This window comes from Erithacus rubecula (assembly GCF_903797595.1).
Source record: "Erithacus rubecula genome assembly, chromosome: 3".
NCBI lineage: Eukaryota > Metazoa > Chordata > Aves > Passeriformes > Muscicapidae > Erithacus > Erithacus rubecula.
In genome coordinates, this window is record NC_136689.1 from 137,046,029 (window position 1) to 137,067,795 (window position 21,767).

At 42.1% G+C, this 21,767-nt stretch overlaps 1 long non-coding RNA gene across 1 annotated transcript; it reads right to left on the reverse strand.

The window, feature by feature from the left end:
• Window positions 1–397: 397 nt before the first annotated feature.
• LOC306800293 lies at window positions 398–1,554 on the reverse strand. The gene is made up of 2 exons (XR_013773801.1): window positions 1,307–1,554; window positions 398–1,227 (listed from the first exon to the last, which is right to left on the reverse strand). It is a non-coding gene; the product is annotated as an uncharacterized lncRNA (long non-coding RNA).
• Window positions 1,555–21,767: the final 20,213 nt, after the last annotated feature.

Genomic DNA, 21,767 nt, shown 5'->3' on the forward strand with positions numbered 1-21,767 from the left:
TTGTAACTCTATTTTCTACAAACTTTTGTTGTCTGGATGCTCAGTTATTGGTCGTTCACAAATTCTTCCCTGATAGAAGCATGATTTTTGATAGCAGGAAGATCCTGTCACTATAGCTACACTAAATGCTTCAGTACTGCGATCAGAGAAAGCTGATTTATTCATTTGAAATGGGGCTTTTTGGAATGCATTCTCACAAAAGCCTGATTTTTGTATGTAACAAAGCTGATTACTCAGTACTGATGTAGGAATTTTGGCAGCTTTCTCCTGGTTTTACGTCATCAGTTCTCCATTATGCTGCCAGGTCATGCTCTTAAAATCAGTGAGTTATTTCAACACCAGAATTCTTTTTGTCCCTGCCAAGGCACTGGCATCTACCATCCCAGTGAGGAAAGAAAGTGAATTTTTGGAGGCTTTGAAAAACAATGAAAATCAGTGGTTTCAGTGCCCCCTGACCTTGCCTCTGAAGGTAATTTGTCAGTGATGTCTTGGATCTCTGATGGTTTGCATTACCTCCTTCCAATTCTGATGGCTTTGCCTTGTCTTCCTGAAAAGTGAATTGTGTCACTGAAACTCTGTTCTGTCCCCAAGTGCACGCAAAGGTGAGGTGGCCACGACCTGGAAAGAGCAGGAGCCACTGTGAGGGACTGGAACACTTCCAGTCTCTGAAGCTTCTGGGCAGGAGAGTTCAAATGTTAACAAACATTTGGGGCACATGGACTGGGGCTGGAGGAAGGCAGGCATGGGTACTTAAGCGAACAACCACACTTGGGGTAGTAGGAGGCAAACAAACCCAGCAAACAGGTTTAACATCCCTTGGCAGCACTTCATGTGCTGAAAAGTCTTTTCCATGAGATGGCCCAAGCCCTGGCTCTTCTCTCAGTTGTATTGTAAAGAGAACAGACCAGGCCAGGTCAATGGAGAACATTCAGAAGTTGCATTCCCACTGTTGCTCTAAGCTTGTCCTCAGACACCCCAACCACACCAGAGCCATGTACAGTCTGGAGGGGGAACCATGGCAAACGTGGGCAGCCTGTGACCAGCAGTGCACTCATGAAGCTCCTACAGCTTTTGCCTCTTCACTTAGGAGGAAGGGAAGCTCAATTTTCATTCTCACAGCTCTTCTTGGAGAAATTCCTCCTAGACCAGACCTGCACCCTGGCCAGAGGGACCTGGTCACCCTGGAGGATCTGTTTGGCTTGGCCACTCCAGCTCTGTGGGACAGATCTGTGACAGCACCAAGGTCATGAAAATTTGTCAGCATCAGCCTCAAGTCACACAAAAAAAATTGACATTACTGCCATACCTTTCCATAAGGGGACTAGAAGATCATGGGTTGGACTAGATAAACTCCAGAGGTCCCTTCCAATCCTAACTATTCTGTGATTAATACAACCAGAATCTGTGTCTACCTCATATTTACACGTGATGCTCCAACCAGCTCCTTTTATTGTAAATATTAAAACTAGTTACTATGGCTAAATTTACACTTCAGTATGGGCAGAACCAATGGCCAAATTAATCCTATTTTTGTTCATAAGATTTTATCACCTGAAGGCCCTTGGCTAAGGGAGTTAGCCCACAGGAGGATGTGACACCATTTGGGGTTCTCTGAACAACCTATGAGCTGAATTGCCTGGCTGACAATTAATTAGTTGGGGATCCCTTTGGAGGTAATTAACTTCCACTGCCTGTTAAAACAACACCTGACAAGATTATTTACCACCTCATTACACTGCTTTGTCTAATTCAGCTGCTCTGTTTTCCACATTAAGGACTATTAGAAAACATCTACTTTCCATCACTGGCAGGTAAACGACATCCAGGGGCTTTTGGAGCAGTGTGGAAGGATGATAACACACTGAGCAGCCCCAAAGACACAACACTATCAAGGTATATAAGGCCACATTTTGGCCAAGCACTACAGCCACTGCTGGACATCTGAGGATATTCATATAACAGATTTAACTGTTCCCAGAAGGGATTGGCCTGGAAGGGAAATGAACCCCAAGCCATAGTTTCATAATCAACAAATATACAGTTTTCTTCTCATCTTGGGGATAAAAAAGTAGTTTTTAGACAAAGAGAATACTTTAAAATCTTGGAGGCTTAAAACTATGTCAGAAAAAGTTTGATGACTGTGGAAAGTATTTTAGTTTGATGTCATATTGCATTTACCCAAAAAATTAGCTTAAATAATTAAAAGCCATATTGAGCCATAAATATAATAATTTTGGGTTAAAAATATTATTAGATCTCTTAAAATTTAAACACCTGCCAAAGCCAATGTTCTTCTGGGAAGAACTTCAGTTTTGATGAGTATTAATTTTTTTAATCTGTTTATTTATTAAAATTCTAAATATATTTATCTTCTTTAAGTCAATAATGACCTTCACCAAAGAAGTGCTCTTAGATTCTTCAGCAAAGCACCTACAGAAGCTATCTGGGAAACATTTCAGAACAAAATCAATTTTCCTGGATTTGCAATATGTGCTTGGAGATATTTAATGTGGACAAATAGCACAGACATTTATCTTCATAATATGGTTGTATATTTTGATCAATCACATTTTTTTTCAACGCTTATAAAAAGTGAGATATAGTGCATTTTCTCAAAGTCCCAGCAGCCAGTATTTATATTTCTGTTCACTTTATAAAGACCAATTAGTTTCCACTCAAGGATTAGGGGAAGTAAGAAGTTTATAGTTTATACACACCACATAGCAGCATGCTGATCCCTGGTTAGGATCAGAAGCTCTGAGCAAGTCATTGCCTTAAAAAAGGCCAGTGTGATAACTGATATTTTTGCACCCAAAAGTGTTAAGTTTCATCCTGGCTCATGAGGCATTCAGAAAGGATACATATTTCTCTCTAGCTCTTCCCTGAGTTCCACATACATTTTGGGACTGCAAGGCAAGTATGTAATGCTGCAATCGTTCTATTGTTATTTCATGGCTAGAGCAGAGAGTTGTTTGGCATCTTATGTGTAACTGTTTTGAGGCAGAGCTTCATTTGCATTTAAGCTACTTTTTTTAACATACTCTGGTTATTTATTGCAATTCTACAGTAGCTGAAATATCAGTGTTATTCTGTTGCCACTGAACTCTCTGCCAAACTCCTGGCAGTGCAGGCAATGTAGTTCAGAGCTTGGTTCTGATGCCAGTGTTTTACATTTGATGCAGGAAAATGCTTCTGATCTGATATTTGACCAAAAAAAACACCAAAACCCCAAACCAAACAAACAAAAAACCACCAAAAAACAACCAAAATCAACAAAACTGTTCACATGGCCAGCTAAATGAATGGACTACACTTGTAAGTGAATTGTGTTCTCAGAGGTTAGCAAACAAACCTGGGGCTGTGTTTGGGCTCTGAAACAGGTATCAGGTAAACTAGCATGGCTCAGTTTTTCCTTGTCTCATAGACTGGCAAATCATCTCTCATGTCCTCATGTGTGAGATGTGAAGTTGAATTACTCACAATAATAATTCTTTTAGTCCTAAGAAGCCCTAAGGTGTTTTAGGTGTTGTTAATGATTATTCCCACAGTACTGCCAGTACCATAAACCTTTTCCAGGTCACAATCTTGGAAAGATCAAGACAAGATTTCAGGTATTTCTGAATTTAGAACTTAGTCATTAGAGTAACTTATCATACATCCTTCATCAAATTAGTCAGATCCATATTGCAAGAGAGATTTTACCATATTAGGATATAAATGACTCAAGTCCATATTGAAAATGGGACTGTGAAGTTACTCATCACTAGCCTGAATAAAGGGTGTGCTTTGCCAAGCAGGACAACTGCAATCTATCCATCAGGGGGGAAAAAAAAGAGGAAAAAAAAAGAAAATAAAAGAATGAAATAATGCATCCAAAGTACTTTGAGAGTTTAAAGCAGGTGTAAAACTTATCATCTGTTACAGTCACCACAGATGAATACTTAAATAGAAAAGGCATTTCTCTGGCTGAGGGCTACCAGAGAGAGAATTCAGGGCACAGACAGACATACAGAGAAAAGCACATGAGTTTCTTTTCCTGTTGGTAAACTTCTGAAACTTATTCTGTATCAAACAAGACAGTTATAGCAGCTGGAAATGTTCATAATGGCCCTGGGTCTGCTTTTGTCATCTTTAGATTCCACATTTGAGAGGTGACAGTGAATCTACAGCAACCTGAGGAGCCTCAACCTCAAATGCAAAAGCACCAATAGTTAGACCAGGACAGACTGAGTTGGCATTCCCAAGTCACCCTCCATGAAATAATTTTTACTTCTCTTTGAAAACTTCTACAGGACATGGTCATTGCCCAGTCAATACCCAAGTTATCCTGCTTAATAAAGAAAATAATTTACTTTATTCCAATAATTTACTTTATTCCATTTATTTATCAGAGCCAGCTTTTCATCTTCCTTGGCCTATAGAAATTCCATATGTACTACAAAACTTATCCTGACTTCATTAAGGAGAAGATCATAAAGTATTGTGTTTGCTTAGGGCAATGTTAGATTGTTTAATGAAGAGAATATTTTGTGTATTAGAGACTGTGATACAGCTTGCACTGTGCATACCATAATTTATAGACTTCATGGAAAGAGATGGTAAGCATCATTCCAGAAATGTGAAATGAGACAAATCAGTGGAAATTAGAAAACTAATAGCCTGCATAGGTATCAGTAAATTGCTTGATTTCCCTGGCTTTTAATGATGTTATCTAATTAACAGCATTTCTCTTTAATTGCCTACTAAACAACCAATGATTATTAACTGAATTTTTTTTAAATTTAACTGGTTATTTCAAATAAAATTATCCCTTTCCTTGCTTTATCAGTGCTGTTTTGCACTGGTGTCTTTGGTGTCATTGCTTGAATGGGTCTCTTAAGAATCTGAACTCAGCAGCAGCAGTGGTAAAACTTCAATGCAATTTCAAGGAAAATACTGCCCATTATTGCTCACAGCATCATTTCTGTATGGCTTAACTCAATTCATTTCACAAATATAAGTAATAATTTCTATCAGCCTCTTGTTGTCTTTTCAATCAGTTCCACAATGGGGCCACACAGGCACAGCTGCACTATCTTAGTTCCCAAACAGCAAAGGCACAGCACAGAGCTCTTCTCCTGTGCTTGGGATGAATCCTGGGCACTGCTGCTGGGGAAGCCCATGAGATCTGAGCACACTCTGATGGAAGGCACTGCTTATTCCCCATGGGGTGCAGCACAGGTCCTCAGGGGCCTTGCAGATGGAAGTGGCCCAGCACAGAGCATGGCAGGGGATGGTGCTGCTCTGCAAACATCCCCTGTGAGGGCAGGCACCAGTGCTGGGACCAGCCCCACTGGCTCTACAGCAGCACAGCTCCTTCAGCCCCTCCCAGCAACAGATGCTCCCTGGGGCAAGTCCTGCTGTTTCCTGGTCCTTTGCTCTGCAGAAGATAAAAAAAATCCCATTTGCAGTAAAAGCTGTGGCCTTTTGAAGTGACTGCATATGCTCTGTGAAAGGCAGCGCTCGGGAGCTGAATCTGTCACCACTCCTAAGGGGAGCTTTGGCCCCTTGAGAACTAATCTGACCTGAGATCTGTAATTGCTGCTCCCTTAAGCTCCAACAGATAACCCTGTACATAAATCACCACAGCAATCCAAACAACAGAAAAGTGCTGCTTATTTATTTTTCTCTGCCCTCTAACAGCTCTCCCAGTTTCTGAGCATGATATTCAGAGAAAAAACCAGGAAGGTCAGGGCAAGCTAGCAGAAAGTGTTTTGTAGGGATTTTGGCAAAAAAGGTTCTCATTACTAAGCTATACAACAAAAAGAGAGTCACAGTTGTACATTTAAAGTGTTCAGTATTATATCTGGTGTCTCACTGAGAGCAGTAAGGACTGCTATGGTTCCCCTATTATTGTTTGAAAGAATGCATTCCTTTCCAAAAGGCCAGCAGGTTTATCTGACTGATGGAGAGAGTGCAGGTTATCTCTCCTGTAAGGCAGAGACAGCACTGCTCCATTGCTGCAGTGGGATTTGTGGCACCACAGCAGCTGCTGCAAAAAGAGTAAAAACAGTGATAGTGGGTCTGACTGATCACTGAACAGATTTATTTTTCTTATTAGGAAAATCTCTTCTCAGTCATACCTAAAAGCACCAGAAAGCCCTTTCCTCAGGACCTTGTGATGCTCACTTGCTGCTCCAGCCTCTGGGAAGAAAAGGTATTGGCATCTGTTACCATCACACTCTGCTTTACTCAGTTCACTGAGTTCAAACTCACATCAGTTCACAGCTCTAAAATACCTCCCATCAGGCACATAAGTGTCAGATGATCTGAAGTTTCAGATTGCTGGAGGTTATACTTGACTCAAGCTGCCACAGGCTGATAAGGACCTCAACAGTGGAATTAATGCAGAAAATTTAATTCTGTTGTAAGAGATCATTTCCAGAATAATGCTGTCATTTCTGAGTGGCCAATAACACCTGAAGACTCCAGTGTTTGAAAGCCTATTTAAGATGGGCCACCAGTTCCAGAAGTGTAAACTACCTGAATTAATTTCTAACCACTTTCATTCCAAGGATGTGGAGGTAACTGATTGCTAAATCACTAAATCAAGTTAAATTCATAAATAAGTGATAACAAGTGTTTCTAGTTACTTTGATGAGGATGAAAGAGAAAGTAGACTCAAACCTGGTTTTTTTCCTTTTTATTTTTTCCGTAAGGGCTTGTGTCTTGCATGGAAAGCACATATTTACCCTATTTACAAAGATAGCTTGTTCACTGTCCAAATCTTCATGTAGTCCAAGTAATCTCTCTCATTAGCCTGAACAGACACATTCAATCTAATTCAATGCATGGAGCAAGCTCAGAAAATAGAATTGAAATAGTAAAAGGAACATAGACAGAATTTCCACATCAGGATAGCACCTCTTGATCTGTAAGAAAGATTATGTAGCCAAGGCAAGTGTGAAGCAGGATCTGTATTGACAAATCAGCTGGCCAGGACTCCCCTTGGAAAGCCACCCTGAGTGACCACCCAGAGGCAAAGTTGAGGAGTTTAGGACTCGTGAGTATGGGCAGCTATGAAATCACAAATTAAATACATGATCTAATTATAGATGCAGCTGCAGTTGTGTGAAACTGTATATCTATAAATCCCTTTCTAGTCAATGTGGATGTCTATATTAGGGGTTCTGTGTAGAAATCAGTTTCTCTTGGTTGAATATAAGGGAAGCTAGGTCCCATGTCAGGGAATTCGGATGAGTCAGGATCAGTCAGATCCTGCTCAACATATCTGCAGGCACTCCTCAACTCTATTGGACACAAAATCTATAGTTTGGAACTTGCAATCTAATGCTGCAAGAAATTGCCTCTTTGTCTGCTTTTGTTCCAGTTCATTCATTTACTCTGTAGCTCCAGACACCTGGCACCCCTGGCCTGGGCTATTTACATATCCCTGTCTGTGCTAAAAAATAAAAGATACAGTCAGGATACTATTTATTCCAGCCAAGTCGGGAAACTTTCTCTCATGTGAGGCAGTGTTTGACAATGTGCACATTAAAGTCTTCAGCTCTGTCCTGAATGTTTGGATTTACTGCAATTCCCAGCTGTGCTCAGTGGGATTGCAATTCAGAAAACTGAAAGAGTAGAGCATAATTCTCTTCTTCTGTCCCTGACTGATAGCCCAGAGTGCACCTTTGCTCCATGAGACCATGTATTTATGTATTATTTGTGTGGCTAGATATTCAATCTGCAAGAGAAACACAGGTCAGAAAATGCAGGGGTTGTCATGAATTATGATGGTGTTGTTATCACTGGAATCTCTTTAGATAAGGCAAAACAAGTGTTCTAGGTACCAGACAGATGTGAAATGAAAAAATGAGCCTGAACCCCAAGGCCTCAGAGAGACTGTTGTCACATCCTGTAAACAATCATACCCCAATAATTACCTTTCCCTGCATAGTGCATCTGGGCCTGGGTAAACCAAGAAGCAGAATTTTGCCCTCTGCTAAATTGTGTCAAGTTGCGCTAATTAGGAAGCTGCAGTTCTGTTTCTGCTTCTTTTACTAAATGACTCAGTCACCCATGAGTTACCAAGCCATGCATATCAGCCATGCCCACCCACTGTGTGTGAATGCCATGAGAGCTCACACTGAGTTTCTCCAGGCAGTTCTCAGCTCAGATGAAGCTGATTCTCTACCAACTGAAAGCCATGTCAGAAAGGACACAACCTAATGAGGATGCTGCCAAAATAACAAGTGGGGATTAATTTCAGCCTTTAACAACAGACTGGATGACTGACTTGGTGACTGAAGGTCTGTGGAGCAAGAGCAGGGAAAAGCAGATTCAGTCCAAGGAAGTGCTAGGGCAGTTCCTCAGATATGTCAAAAAGTCAAAGTTGGACAGGGAGTTTTCATGTATTTATGCATAGGAAAAGATTTCTAGCGCTCAGAATAAGGGGCCTGGAAGCTTTAACAGAAGCAGAAGCCTTGAGTGGTTGTTTAGAAACAAGATTCCTGGCATACTCTGGTCACAGCACTGTGGAAATTGCCAAGTGAGCATCCAGCATTGTATGGTTGCTCCACTGCTCCTGTTCCTGGAAAAGTGTGAAATGGAAAAAATCTTTCAGGAAAGAAGGATAATCAAATTGCTCTCAAATTCATATGAAAGAGACCTCAAATCAGTGAATCACCATTCCTTGCAAGTAGCTTTCAAGTTAAGTCACTGTTTGGATGCTTTGGTTCCAGTGACTCAGCAGCTAACCTTTGGCACATAGCTGAGCTGCTGCCACCAGCACAAGGGAGGGGGTTCGTAAGGCACAAGGGATTTTGTGTGACAGAGGCTGCCCTTTTCCAAAAATGCCAGTCTGGATGGCAGTGATGACTTCACATTATCTCCCCTAAGGAAAACATATACATGGTAATTACCACTCATGTCACAATTATCACTAGGGTTTGAACTCCTGAAAATACTGCACATCAAAGCTTGTGCTTTTGTAGCTATAAAATGTACAGAAAACACATTTTCCTTTGCTCCTTCCTGCCTGAGTGTACTTTGGCCCAGTTGTCTCTCTATGTCACACAGCAATTAATCATCAGTAGTAAGTAGAAGAAAAAGGCACAAAGGAGAAGCACATGAGATCAAGCACTCCTGGATGCCCAGAAAGACAGACCCAAAGCTTCCAGAGAGAGCTATAGGACTTGGCATCATAATATCATACAGATTTTACTGTGTGGGGCTGTGGACCTTTGCCATGTGTAGCTCTGTGTGCCAGTACTTGCTGGTCTATTCTGCAATGTGAGCTGCACAGCTGCTGGAACAAACACAACACGTCCCTGATTTTGTTTACATGCCCTGCCTATAAACAAAGAAAAGGGTCAGACACACTTGGCTTTTTATGAAAGCAGAAAGAAGCCAAAATGTGTTGGATATGAAGTTTCACGAGTTACTTGGCATCATTACTCTTCCTGTGCAGCAGGAGGAGATGAGGAAAAGCACCCTTTATCTGTAGAGCAGGGATATGACCCCAGCTGGGATGGATCTGTAAGGTGTTCCTGCAGGGATGCTGCTCACACACCACTCCCAGCCCGGGGTGAGGGGAGGACAGGGGGCAGCAGGATGAAAGAGGCTGATTTCCTGGAGAGCCAGCTGCACACTGAGCAGAGGAACCCAGGGCAAGCCATGTCCTGGCCCTTTTTGCCTGCCTCTGAGGTCCATGGGGCATCTCTTGAGACTCCCACCAAAGGACACTCCTGTGAGTTTACACCCACTGCCTGGAGGGAGTAATCATGGCAGCTTTGAGCATCTCTCTGCAGATGTCAGCACACCTGACTCAAAGCAGGATGAAGATATTCCTGACTTCCTGCTGTGTAATGAGCTCCTGAAGCCCCCCTGGAGGGGAGAACAAAACCTCAGCACTGCAGATGAGACTGGAACCTTCGCTTCACAAAGAGGTCATTCTGCTTTGTCTGACAAAGTAGCACTGGAAAAAGCCCTATTTTCTTAAAATTTCTTCTGCTTGTGAAATGTTATAAGCAGTATCTTGCAAATGCTGAATTTCAGCATCTCATCAATTATTCAATTTTTATTTCTTTTTTTCTTCTTCAACCATTTTTTTTTTACTATCTTTGCACACTGAAGATTAATAAGCTTCAGGTTTTTGATTTGGCAACACTGGTGATGCATGGCTATCTTGAGTCAGGGGAAAAGCTGTTCTGCTTGTGGTTCATGCCATTCTCTCACTGAAATTTCCTGCCTTTTAAGAGAGGCATCAAACAAATTAAGGGTTTTAAAACATAATTTGTGAAGTATAATAATAGGCCTGGCTGAATATTCAAGTTAAACAGAGCACTGATTTTGGCAGAAATAATCCTATTTACAATAACAAAGACATGTAATGTATATTTAGCATTATTCACAGCCTCTATTGCTTTCACTATGCTCACCACTCCTTCCTCATCTGCAAAAAAGCAACCTAAGTTTTATATTGATTCTGATTAACTCAATAAAATGTTAATCCCTATGAAGCATAGTTCAAATGTAGCTTGTGTGTCAGTTTTCACTTCACAATTGCATGTCCTTGTTTAGTAAAATCACAGGAACACAGAGCACTCAGAGTTGAGTTTTTTTAGTTTTTCCCATTCTAATTTCTGGTGCATGACAAATGAGCCTGGGAATTTCACCTTAATGATCTGGCCAATGTACAAACTTTTCCAGGACAGTTTTCATGAACTGGGTTTATGCTGTTCTATTGCACCATCAGTTGGTTTTTCTAATGAATGCCTTTTTTTTTTTTTTTTAATAAAAGTTTTCCAGTAAAAATCCAGTCAGATTTATTTAAAAAATATGGATGCCTTCAATACATACTTTTACCTCTGTGTTAATCATTATCTCATTTCAATCAGCACAGAGGTATAGAGTCTTTCAGGGTTTTGGCCATCTCATCATATTGCAAATGCCTAAAGTTAGTTGGATGAGCTCTTGAAGTTCCTGTTTCTCTCCAAAAGCTTAGACAGAGTCTTCATCAAAGGTGTGTGCAGCCAAATGGGAGCAATCACAATATCTTTGCTCATATTCAGCAGCAAATATCCATCTTAAACACATAGGTACATGTATTCTAATTCCAGTCAATGAGATTTACTGTTTTTATACAAATATATTTTTATTAGCAATCAACAATACAATAGTATTTCATTATTTTACCTGTATAATCAGATACAATGAACCAACTGAAAATCTTTCCCTGTGCCTTACGGAAGGTCTAGATGGTAATTAATGGCTTTTCCTAGCCTCATATATTTTAATGGGATTTCCCAGCTATCTTTTTTAAGTGTTCATCACTGATTCATTGCCATCCAAGCCAGATTGAGCTATGACAGGAGTCACCAGGGCTGGATCCAGCAGGGCTGGATCAAACCACCTCCTGTTGATATCAGCAAGAAGGAAAAGGCTCCTGGTTCCACTTGTAGTGTGTGTTATGGTGTCATGAACATCCAGAAACACCAGCATATCCTTCAGTTTTCCAGTAACACACTGGACAGTTAATGAATTTACCTGAGCTGAGTGGAAACCAACCTGACACTTTTTGCTGTACAATTTTTTTGCTGCACAATTACCTTATTAAAGTAGAAGTTTGTTCCACTAACTCATCTGACATCCCCTGTTGGCAGAAATGTGTTTTCTTACATAGTCACACACAAAAAAGCCATCTGTTTACCTCTGTGGAGGACAGAAATGTAATGATAACTGTAGGGGTCAGTCTACTCAGCAAGGCTTTAACTAAATAAATGCAATTGGTATTTTTATGCTAACAGAGTGAAGTCCTAGATTAAAATGGGATGGAGATTAAAGTATTGAGGTTATTTTAATATTTGCTCTTGCCCCTTCCTGCAGATTTTCTCATCTTTTTTCTTTGAAGTTTTTAATGTTCTCTGATGCCACCAGCAGTCACCACTCATCAGTGGGGCTTTAGGCAGTTTAAAGCTTCTGGCTTTATCGTGGAGAAGAGGTCCAAAAACTCCAGTTCCATCTGCTGTTGGTGAGATCTGCAACCTCCATAAAGGCGGGGAAGAAGTACCTCTTTTTCCATAGTAGCATAGTAGTTGAGGTGCAATTCACTCATCTAATACCATCCTAAAATGGTACAGCCAGAGTTCTTGAAACTTCTTAGCAATTATTTGCTTATCAGCAGCTCAGCAGATTTTCTGTTACTTATTCTACAGGCTTGTTTATAATCTAAATTAATCTGATCACATGGATGTCAAGTTCTAGTCTGAGAGATCTACCTAAGCACCTTTTGTTAGCCGGTGGTGGAAGCACTCACACTTTGAGGAGAGTAGCCAAGGAATGCAGAGTCCATTTGTTCATATCTCTTTCTCAAAGTTAAACTGAGACCATGAAAAACTAGATTAGAGGATATGGCTAACTCTTAGCTGGAGATGGATGGACACACTCCCACCAGCTAAGCAACAGGGGCAGATAACATCCTGGAAGAATTTAAGAACAATTGAGCTTTTCTACTAACAGCACATGGTCGCCAAAGATCTTTCTGGGTTTCTTAAGTAGGGTAGTGCCTAATATAGGGAGAGGAGCTCTGAGTGGAGGATGTGCCACCTGCTTTCTCCCTGCCTCTGATCTCACCTACTTCTGTTGTGAGCTCTCTATTGCATGGACCATCTCTGTGCACTCAAAGCAATAGTGGTTTATCAAATTATTGATAATCATGATGATAATGATGACATTAGGCAACAGTACACTGAGAAAGCTTTGGGAGAAGAGTCTTTGGCAGGTAGGCTACTACTGGGACAAGGCTGCTCCATATTGCCTTTATCCTGAGTTCCTCCAGATTCTTGAGTCAGATCTTGCCACCTAAAACAGACAACAGAGCCTGGAACACCAACAATGCTTAGTGCCAAAAATCTCTAGTATAACACTCATCAGGTTAAAGCTAGACTGACCAGTGGAGAAGAGGCTAGTACTGCTCACAGGCAGGAACAAAGCACTGGATCTTTGATGGATAGAAGGGGATGCTTTTATTTTCCAACAGGGCCTCTGGAAACAGAGAAGCTTTTACTCTGGAAATTTATTATGTTATAAAATATTACTGACTTGATTGCTGTGGATAATAAGGAGGTTCAGGCTAGCTGCAGAGCACGTTCATTTATACCATCTCATGGAAGGTTTTTATTTTTATATGGCTTTTGACCTCAAGTCTAAAGGAAATGTTAATCCCCACTGCAGAGTGAGGTCCAGGGAATGCAAACAAGTCAGACATTTCCATATCAGCTGCAAGACTTTCAGCAGTACACACAGATGAGCAGGGCTCTCTGGCACAGTGTTAAAGACAAGGAATGGACAGATTGCTTGTCAGCAACAAAATCTTACCAGAAACACCTGCCCAAGAATGACAGATGAAGCAGGACCAGACACTTGGAAGAGGGGGAACCTGGGGAAAGGCACAGACTGGCATTCAAAGGTGGGATCTTTCAGCTTTGCTGTGTGAGCTCAGAGAAACCAGTACTGTGTTTCCTGTGCACCAGCAGGTCCCCATGGGGAGCTGAGTTACCAGTTTCAAGACAGCCATGTAATTAGCAGGTGCAATTACCACCATCACACTAAAATAAGAAGTTGCTTAAGAGAAGACAGCTTTTGTCCCAGGTCTTTGATGTACTTGACAGTCAGTAACTTCATTATTTAATGAGGCAACAAAGCCCTGAACATTCACATTTCAGAGAGGCAAACCACCTCTGACATCCTGAGTTCCAAAAATATCTCCAACAACTCCTAAATGAGAGCAAGGCCCTAGCTGCAAACACTGTGCTTGTTTCCCTGTTTAGCATTACAGCTGGGGGAATTGAACAAACAGGTAGCAATGTGTGCAAGGAAAATAGAGGCATTCCACTAGGATCCTGCTCCAGGCCCCTGCCAGGGGATTCCCTCTGCAATGGAGCTGCTGCAGATGGAAGGATCAGATGCAGCATGGGAAAGGTGGCCCCTGCCCTTGACCTGTCTCTCATCGCAACAGTGATGAACAAGAAAATTACCTTGCAGAGGGGCAGCTCTAGAAGAAAATTAAAATGGGAGTCAGAAAAAGACAAAGTCCAAAACACACAAAGAATGCAATGGCAAAACACCTACGGGGACTCATAAAATGGCGAGTGCTGTTGAAAGGAAATTTAATTCTTGCTTGGGATTTGTACTAGGATTTTTTAATTATTATGAAAAGAGGCTTCCTTCCAAATACCCAAATGCAGCAGACACATCATGATTTGTTCTGCATGGGGAAAAAGCTCACATCTCCTCACTTGTTGAGGTTCATGACTTTACCTTTCCCACACCAAGGGGCTTTGTGAAGATTGACTGGCCTAACCACAGGACAGGCTTACAGGATTAAGTGACATTTTGAAATCTTTGCTGCAAGCTGAATCCCTTCTCAGCATGCTGGGAATATAGGCAGATTTGGAGCTGGTTTAATTGGCAAACACCCCAAAGGATGGTTACCTACATGTTCACATCTGTTGCTATTTATGTGTGTGCATAGTGATGAGCATGTAGACTTTCCCTCTATTTCCAATATTCCTGCAACTCAAATGCTTGCCTTGCATAAGATTTGCTTCATTGGCAGATGTTTACTGAAATTTCTTAGGAATCGCTTTTTTTTTTTTTTTTTTAAATTTAACTGAGATATTTATCACTTTCCAATTTAATAGATACCATCTGGAAAATTATTACATAGTCATTAACCTAAATTCTTTTGCTTGGAGATTTCACATATGGAGAAAAGCTACAATGGAAAAATCAGATTATGGATCCAGAGAAAATTTAAGTCTCCTTCCTCATGTATAATAAGATTGTTCTGACCTTTAATTTTTCATCCCTTCCAATTCACTGAAGGGCTACACTTTGACTTTGTGATTCAAAAATTGACATGAAAGAGGTCCATGGTACAGAAAAAGAGCCTGGTGAGGACAGGTTTAACAGTCTAGCTGATCATGGGAACTCAGTTCACTTCTGCAAAGTGCTGTTTTATGGCTTTTTCCTTCTAGTGTGAAAAAGAACTTTGCTTTGCAAAGTGAGAGATAAAACTGTTTCTGAGCAGATTTTCTCTCTTCTGAGAGTCTGTAAAAACCATACATCTTCTACATCAAATGTAAATCAGGTTTGATGATCATTTAATTGCTCTCTCTTTCTCCCACTCAGCCTTTAAATCTCTTTTCTTCTTTGCCTGCTTTGCTTTCCTTTTCTTCTTCTTCTTACCAACTCCATCTCCCTCCTTGTCACCCTTATGGCAGAGGTTGTGTGTATTTCAGCCAGGTCTGACCTCACAGCTGCTGAGACTTCTATTTTAACTCCTTATTTCATGATTGACAGAGTAGGAAACCATTAGGCTGATTGACAGAGTAGGAAACCATTAGGCTCTACCTGCTTTTCTTCCCTCTCTGTCCTTCCCCAGCAGCAGCCAAACCTCACTGTTCTACCTTTAAAGGAGAGTTCACCTCTTAAAGCCAGCCTTGGATTGATGACCCCATTTTGAACACTTTTAGCCCAAATCATCAATGTACCTCAGTGTTCAACTCACTTGGAGTGGATTAGAGTGAAACACTGAATGATCAGTGTTTGTAATTATGCATATGTAGGGTTTATTGTAGAACAGTTTTGTTGTAAAGGAAAACAGGTATGTAGCCATTTTGGCTGCTGGTATCTACAGTAATATGACAATAGAAAAGCATAAAAATATCACTTCAGAAAATGTATAAGAAAGAGAAGGAAAGGATAAGAGTAGAAAAACCTCACTACCCACAGGGCTTGTGAAGAGGCTCAGCTGTTGCCATTTCAATGTTTGTTGGCCAAACTGATGGTCACAGCCAAAGTGACAGTTGCAGACTGGATCCATCAGGTGGTGAGGAAACCCCCAGGATAGAAACTGTTGGGTTTATATTCACTTAGGCTCAAATAGGAATGCCCAGACACCTTCCCTGGAGCAGGGAGTTTCAGCTGGGTGATGTAATGCAGTGGATCTCGGGACATTTTGGGAGCCTTTGGCACCTTCCACGAAGATACAGCTGCCAGTTACCCAGTGAGTTACACCATCATGGCCCAGGGGGGTCCATCAGCAGAGACAGACACCTCCTGCTACCTGTGAGTGCTCTGGCACTTCCCCAGCAGGGCAGTCAACACAACTGACTTCACTGCAGTAAGGACAGAGACAATTCCTCCCCACACAGGGTTTGCCTCTTTCCTTACCTCCTCCAACACCAGCTGTAGCCAGAGAGGGCTGTGCTCACCCTCTGTGCCTCTGCACATCCCCCTGAATGTTTGAATCGTTGACATTCCAGTTTCCCTTCCTGTATCATTTGTGGATACATTCTCCTCCCTAGTCCTAGGATGACTGGACAAAAATATCCCCTTTATCTTATCTCAAGTTCCCATCACAATCCAAATTCCAGGTGTTAGCCATATTTGGGGAGGGCTGGCCTTGAGTGCTCACAAGTGTTCATCTGTGTCTTTGCAGTTTGCTATGGTGGGCAAAAGTCCTTTAAGGATTTTAGAAGGTTTAAGCCATTAACAAATTTCAGTCTCTTACACAGGGCTTACTTCAATTCACAGGTCTTTGCAAATAGTTATAAGGCACTAAGTAAGAGCCACAGACTGGACACTCACGTGGAGATCCATGCAGTCTCACCATTTGTCATCCAGCCCCCTCCAACTGTCTTCCCAGCTAAAGACTAGAACAGAAATGTTACTTTATGAAGCCCTAGAACAGAAATGATGCTTTATGGAGCTGGCCTAGATATAGATCAGTAAGCTGGTGAAATCTGCAAGAGAGTAAGAAAAATGAATGAACTCAGTGAACAGCTCCACTCAAACCCTAGTTTAAAGAGCCTCAAGAAACCACATTAAGATGGCAATTTGAATGAGATTTATGGCCTTCAGCTCCATACCTGAGGCACCAGGGCTGTGAAGGCTAATCAGCCCACTCAAATCACTGCAAGTACCTCTGAGCTTCCTCTGTCTGCTCTGGCAAAAAAAAGCAACCCCAGAGGGGTGGGAGTGATTGGCACATTATAATGAAAAAGCATGCCAAGGAGGGGAAGGATCAAAGGAAAATGCATCATTTTTTATGCTGGTCCTTCATTCCTGATAGTAGAGAAGTATCTAGTGGGATTAAAACTCCTCTAGGACAGGGACTGTGGCCTAGATCTGCAAATATGCACATATATTGAATTCCTACTGACATTTCTTTGACCATTAGGTCCTAAAAATCTTTGCTGTAAGTCCAAGCACCTAAAAATTTTCCTATATTTAATCTCATAACTATGCCTTATATATAACTTATGCATATAGATGTGTGTGCACCTTTGCAATTTTACCTCTGGTGAAGTAAAGATGTGCCTCAGCCTGTAGACCCCAAGGTAATGTTCCCTGGCAAGGTTCTCAATTTTCCATATTGTTAAATTGTTACCACAGTGCTGGTAAGCACCATCTCTTATAATTCCCAGACATGGCACAGGCTTGCACATGGAGCTGACACCATTGCCAGCACACAAATTGGACGTGGTCAGGCTGTGCCATCTGAAGTTTGCCTGAAGTCATGGGCCACCCTCAGCAGCTGGGCTCAGCACCAGGGAACAAGAACAGGCATGTGCCTTTATCCTCATCCAGGATGGGCATTAAGCAACTGGCAAGGGTCACAAAAATCTGTGGCAGGAGAAGAAATGTTATGTCCAGGGCCCTTGCTGCAGGCATTTCTTCCCATCGTGGAGCCAGAGCCAGACCTGTGTGGTATCCCAGATATCTCCAGTCCTCAATTCACCCACAGCTTCAGCAGGAGACTTGGACTGTTTAGTACTAAAGCTTTGCTGCCATTGCAAAGTAGAAGATGAATAAGCCCTAATCAAGCACAAATGAAAAGGCAGATACTCCACTGCCTTTTTTATAACCTTGTTATTAGGAGGAATCAAAATGCTTTGTAAATGCACTTTCTCTTCTGCAGAGGGAACAAGACACGTGTGGGAGCCCCTCACCCTGAGCAGGGGCTCAGGATGATGCTCCTCTGGCTTCAGCAATGCTGGTCTGCTTGCTCTGCATGTTGAAGTTTGAGTCCTGAGTGACAGAAAACATAAAGGAAATAGATGAAGAATTCATACCACCTTGCTCTCCTAGCTGAACTCTAGCTCTAGCCAAGAGCAGTTCTTGCAGCAATAGCTGTGACTTGTCCCTGTTTCACCTTCCCAGTGGAGTAGAGCACAGGCAAGGGCAAGGGTGGGGAGGTGCTGTAAATAGAGGTGTAGCAACCAGGTCTCAATTGCAGTTCTGATGCTTGAACCACTGACTAGAACTTCTCCTCATGGTTTACCTAGAGAAACCAGGCTGAGTTGTTCTGTTCAAACCGTTTGGATTCAGAGTGCCTTTGGGCAGCTGAAATGCAGTGTAATGTGAGCACAGACAGTATCAGCCCAGTGGGAACTGTCTCTTCACAACTCCCTGTGGCTGCCAAGGAAATGACCTGTCTGACCTTTGCATCACCACTTCACCCCCACCTTCATCTTCTGTTTTCTTATTTGTCCTCAGTGAGATTTTACTCCCACATCTCCTTCTACCACATGCTGGCCTGGAGGAACAAGAGCCCTGAGTTAACACTGGGGCTCTGCTCTTGCCCATCTTTTCTCTGTATTCCACTGTAGTTGTGCTACAATAAAAAAGTTATACACCTTGTTTTGCTCCCTGCCAAGCTGATACTCCCACTCTGATAGACAATTTGTAAAACCATTAAAATCTCCCTTGCTCCTAAACGTTCAGAGCAATTAACTGTCCGCTCAATATTTAGATACCCATGGTCATATAGAAAATGACAGAATTAGCAACAATTTGTGCCTCTTGCCTTGACTCCAGTGCTCCCATCCAGGGAAAATAATGACTTCTCTCCCATTCAAGTGCCAGACACCATTTGTCTTTAGCAATGCAGGCAGATAAAGGTGCACACTGTCATGGCATTCCCAGGTCACTGAGACTCTCACTGCCCATGCTGGTGGGGCAGGATTGTGTCTGCAGCTCTTACCTAACACACACCAGTAACAGACTCCTTGGGAAATACTTCCTGCTGCCAGACTCTGTCACTATATGTAACTCCACTGTTATCTGTGAAGTGTAGAGGAGGCAGAGTGAAAATCTATCAATAGGAGTATTTTAATTCTATGCAAAAAACCTATTTCGAAAAGTAATTTTTGATGCTGGGGGTGGTAGCAGTCTGTATAACATGTTATTTTTTTATTAGCAGCCGATTAATAATAAGCAAACCTGACTGTAGAAGTAATCATTTTATGAGTGGACTACTTTCAAGCATGGTTAAAAAATGGGTTTAGGCTATTTAAGGCTATCGCACATGTTTTACCAAAGGAAAAGTGGGGAGAATCAACAATGTTTAGTGCTTAGCTGGAAAGTGGAAAAAATGGGGCATTAGACAGGCACAAGCTGGCACAGGCTTGGTCATTTTGCAGGTACACACACACAGACAGGGCAGCATCTTGGGGACAGTGTCTACACTGCCACCTCAGGAAAGAAGGCAGGATGGAGATTCATGGTTTCTGTCAGTACCTCTGGTTATAATAATGGCAAAAGGCTGGCAAACAGCTTGGCAAAATCTTCCCATTCATTCTGCAGCACTAACTGAGCTACTGAGCAAACTCTGCTGCACTCTCTGGGCATGGCTTTGCATCAGTTTGTCAATTTGTTCATTCAGGACAGATGGCTGGTTTGGAGCTTTTCTTTAACTGAGTGCTGGAGTTAAAACAAGCCTGTTGCAATAAATAACACCTGATGTGACAACAAAACTGGCCTGATTTTCATTTCCTGATAAAACTCTGTCCATTTTCTCTCCCTCTACTGCAAAGAATTTGCAGGATCTGTCTCTCTATAGTTAATTTTAATTTCCCAGTAATGTGATTGCCTTATAAAAAATGAAATGCTGCTGAAAAATATGTGTATAGGATTTGATGTGTGGGCCAGACTAGGGGGAAAAAGCACTGCAGCTTTCTATTGTATTTATGAGATGATGTGTGCTTACCCACCTCTACACAGCATTCTCCATATTTTATGGACTGAGTGCTTACAACTCCCATCAAATTGGTGAGAGTTATTGGTGTCCTTCACACCTCAAATAAGTAATCATATTAAACGAAACTCATTCCAGTATACAGAAACTTTTTGGCAGCACAGGACACCCATCATGTCCTCTTCCAGGGACATTTTCTAGCAGGAACCCAAAGCACAGAGCAGGTTTACATGCAGGGAGTTAGATTCTGTGCTCAGGTATAGGCAGCAGCCTGTGGTACAGCTCAGACCACAAAAATTCCTTTTCTGAGTTTAATGTTTTTGCTTAAAAGGATGCTTTCTAGGTCATACCAAGTAGGCAGCACCTTGGAACCTCCCCTGAAATATTTGCCCTAATTGCTCTGAAGTCATGGCTGTTGCCTGAAGTCCCTCTTCTGTACAAAGAAAACAAGTAGATCTGCACTAAAGAGCAGACTCAAATCTGACCCATCATATTTGCTGTCTCCCTTGGAACTGCTGAATCTGAAAAGTGCCTCGTGTTTCCAAGATATTTGTCTAAGGCAAATGAATGGACAAAAACTCACTATAATTTATTTTGCAAGTGTATCAAAAAATTGCCAAAATATTTCCAAAGAGGCACCCTGCAAAATTCATGCTTTCTCACTGCATTTTCCTATGTGATTCCCTGAGAGAGGCAAGAGACAGAAGCAATAAAAGAAAACCTTGGATACCATCCTCTGTAACCTTGCTGCCTTCGATTTCAGATCCTAACTCAAGTCTGATCTGTAGCAGTGCCTGATGACTGAGCTCCTCACACAGCACCTTCTCCATGAAACCTGAGTCAAATGCCTTGAGATGAGAAAGTCCCACTTCTCAGTCTGTGTGTGCACAAATTGCAGAGCCAGCCAAAGCACCAGCCAGCATTGGCTGCCCTGCCTGTGTGGCACCAGCTCTGGTCACTGCCAGGGCCATTGTCCTGGCTCTGCTGGTGGCTCACACGTGGCACTCTGCACCAGAGGAGCCACCACTTTCCTTGTGCTTGTCCCACATTGACACCAGGAGTGATCCCAGAAACACCAGCTGACTCACAGAGAGCTTTTCTGACTAAACTGCCCACTTGGACAGCCAAGAGCTCTAAATTTGGTTTGGGCTGATGATAAGCTGAATTGAGCCAGGAGCATGAGCTGGCAGCCAAAAGGGCCAACTGTGTCCTTCCACAAGCTGCTTTGGGCTGTGCCTACAGTCAGAGTCATGTTGTCAGAGAGAAAATCCTACATGCAGCCAAAGTGCAACTTTTTGCACTAAAACATGTTGATTTTGGCAACATTTTAATATTGAAATCTTCAGCTCTCATCAGGTTTAGATGTGTAGGTTTAGAAAGCTGCCAAGCTTGTGTAACTGCTTAGTTTGTCAATTCCCAGGGTGCTGTGGAATATATAGTACATGGTAGTATTGGTTTATGCCATGTAGGTACAGGCTGTGCTGTGCAGTGCTGCACACTGTCCCAAAGTGCTGTGGCAGGACAAGGATTCCTGCCTGTCTGGGCTGGCAGCCACAGTCCAGGCACTAGTGCTGCTTGAGCACACACCCTGTGCTCATGTGGAGCCCACTCCATGACTTGGCCATGCCAAAATGGGAATAAAGCAGAAGAATATATTTAATCCACATGATGTTGGTGGTGTTCAACCCACAGGAGGAACAGAGGAGGAGGTGAGGTGCCATCTGCTAAAATTTACAGACAA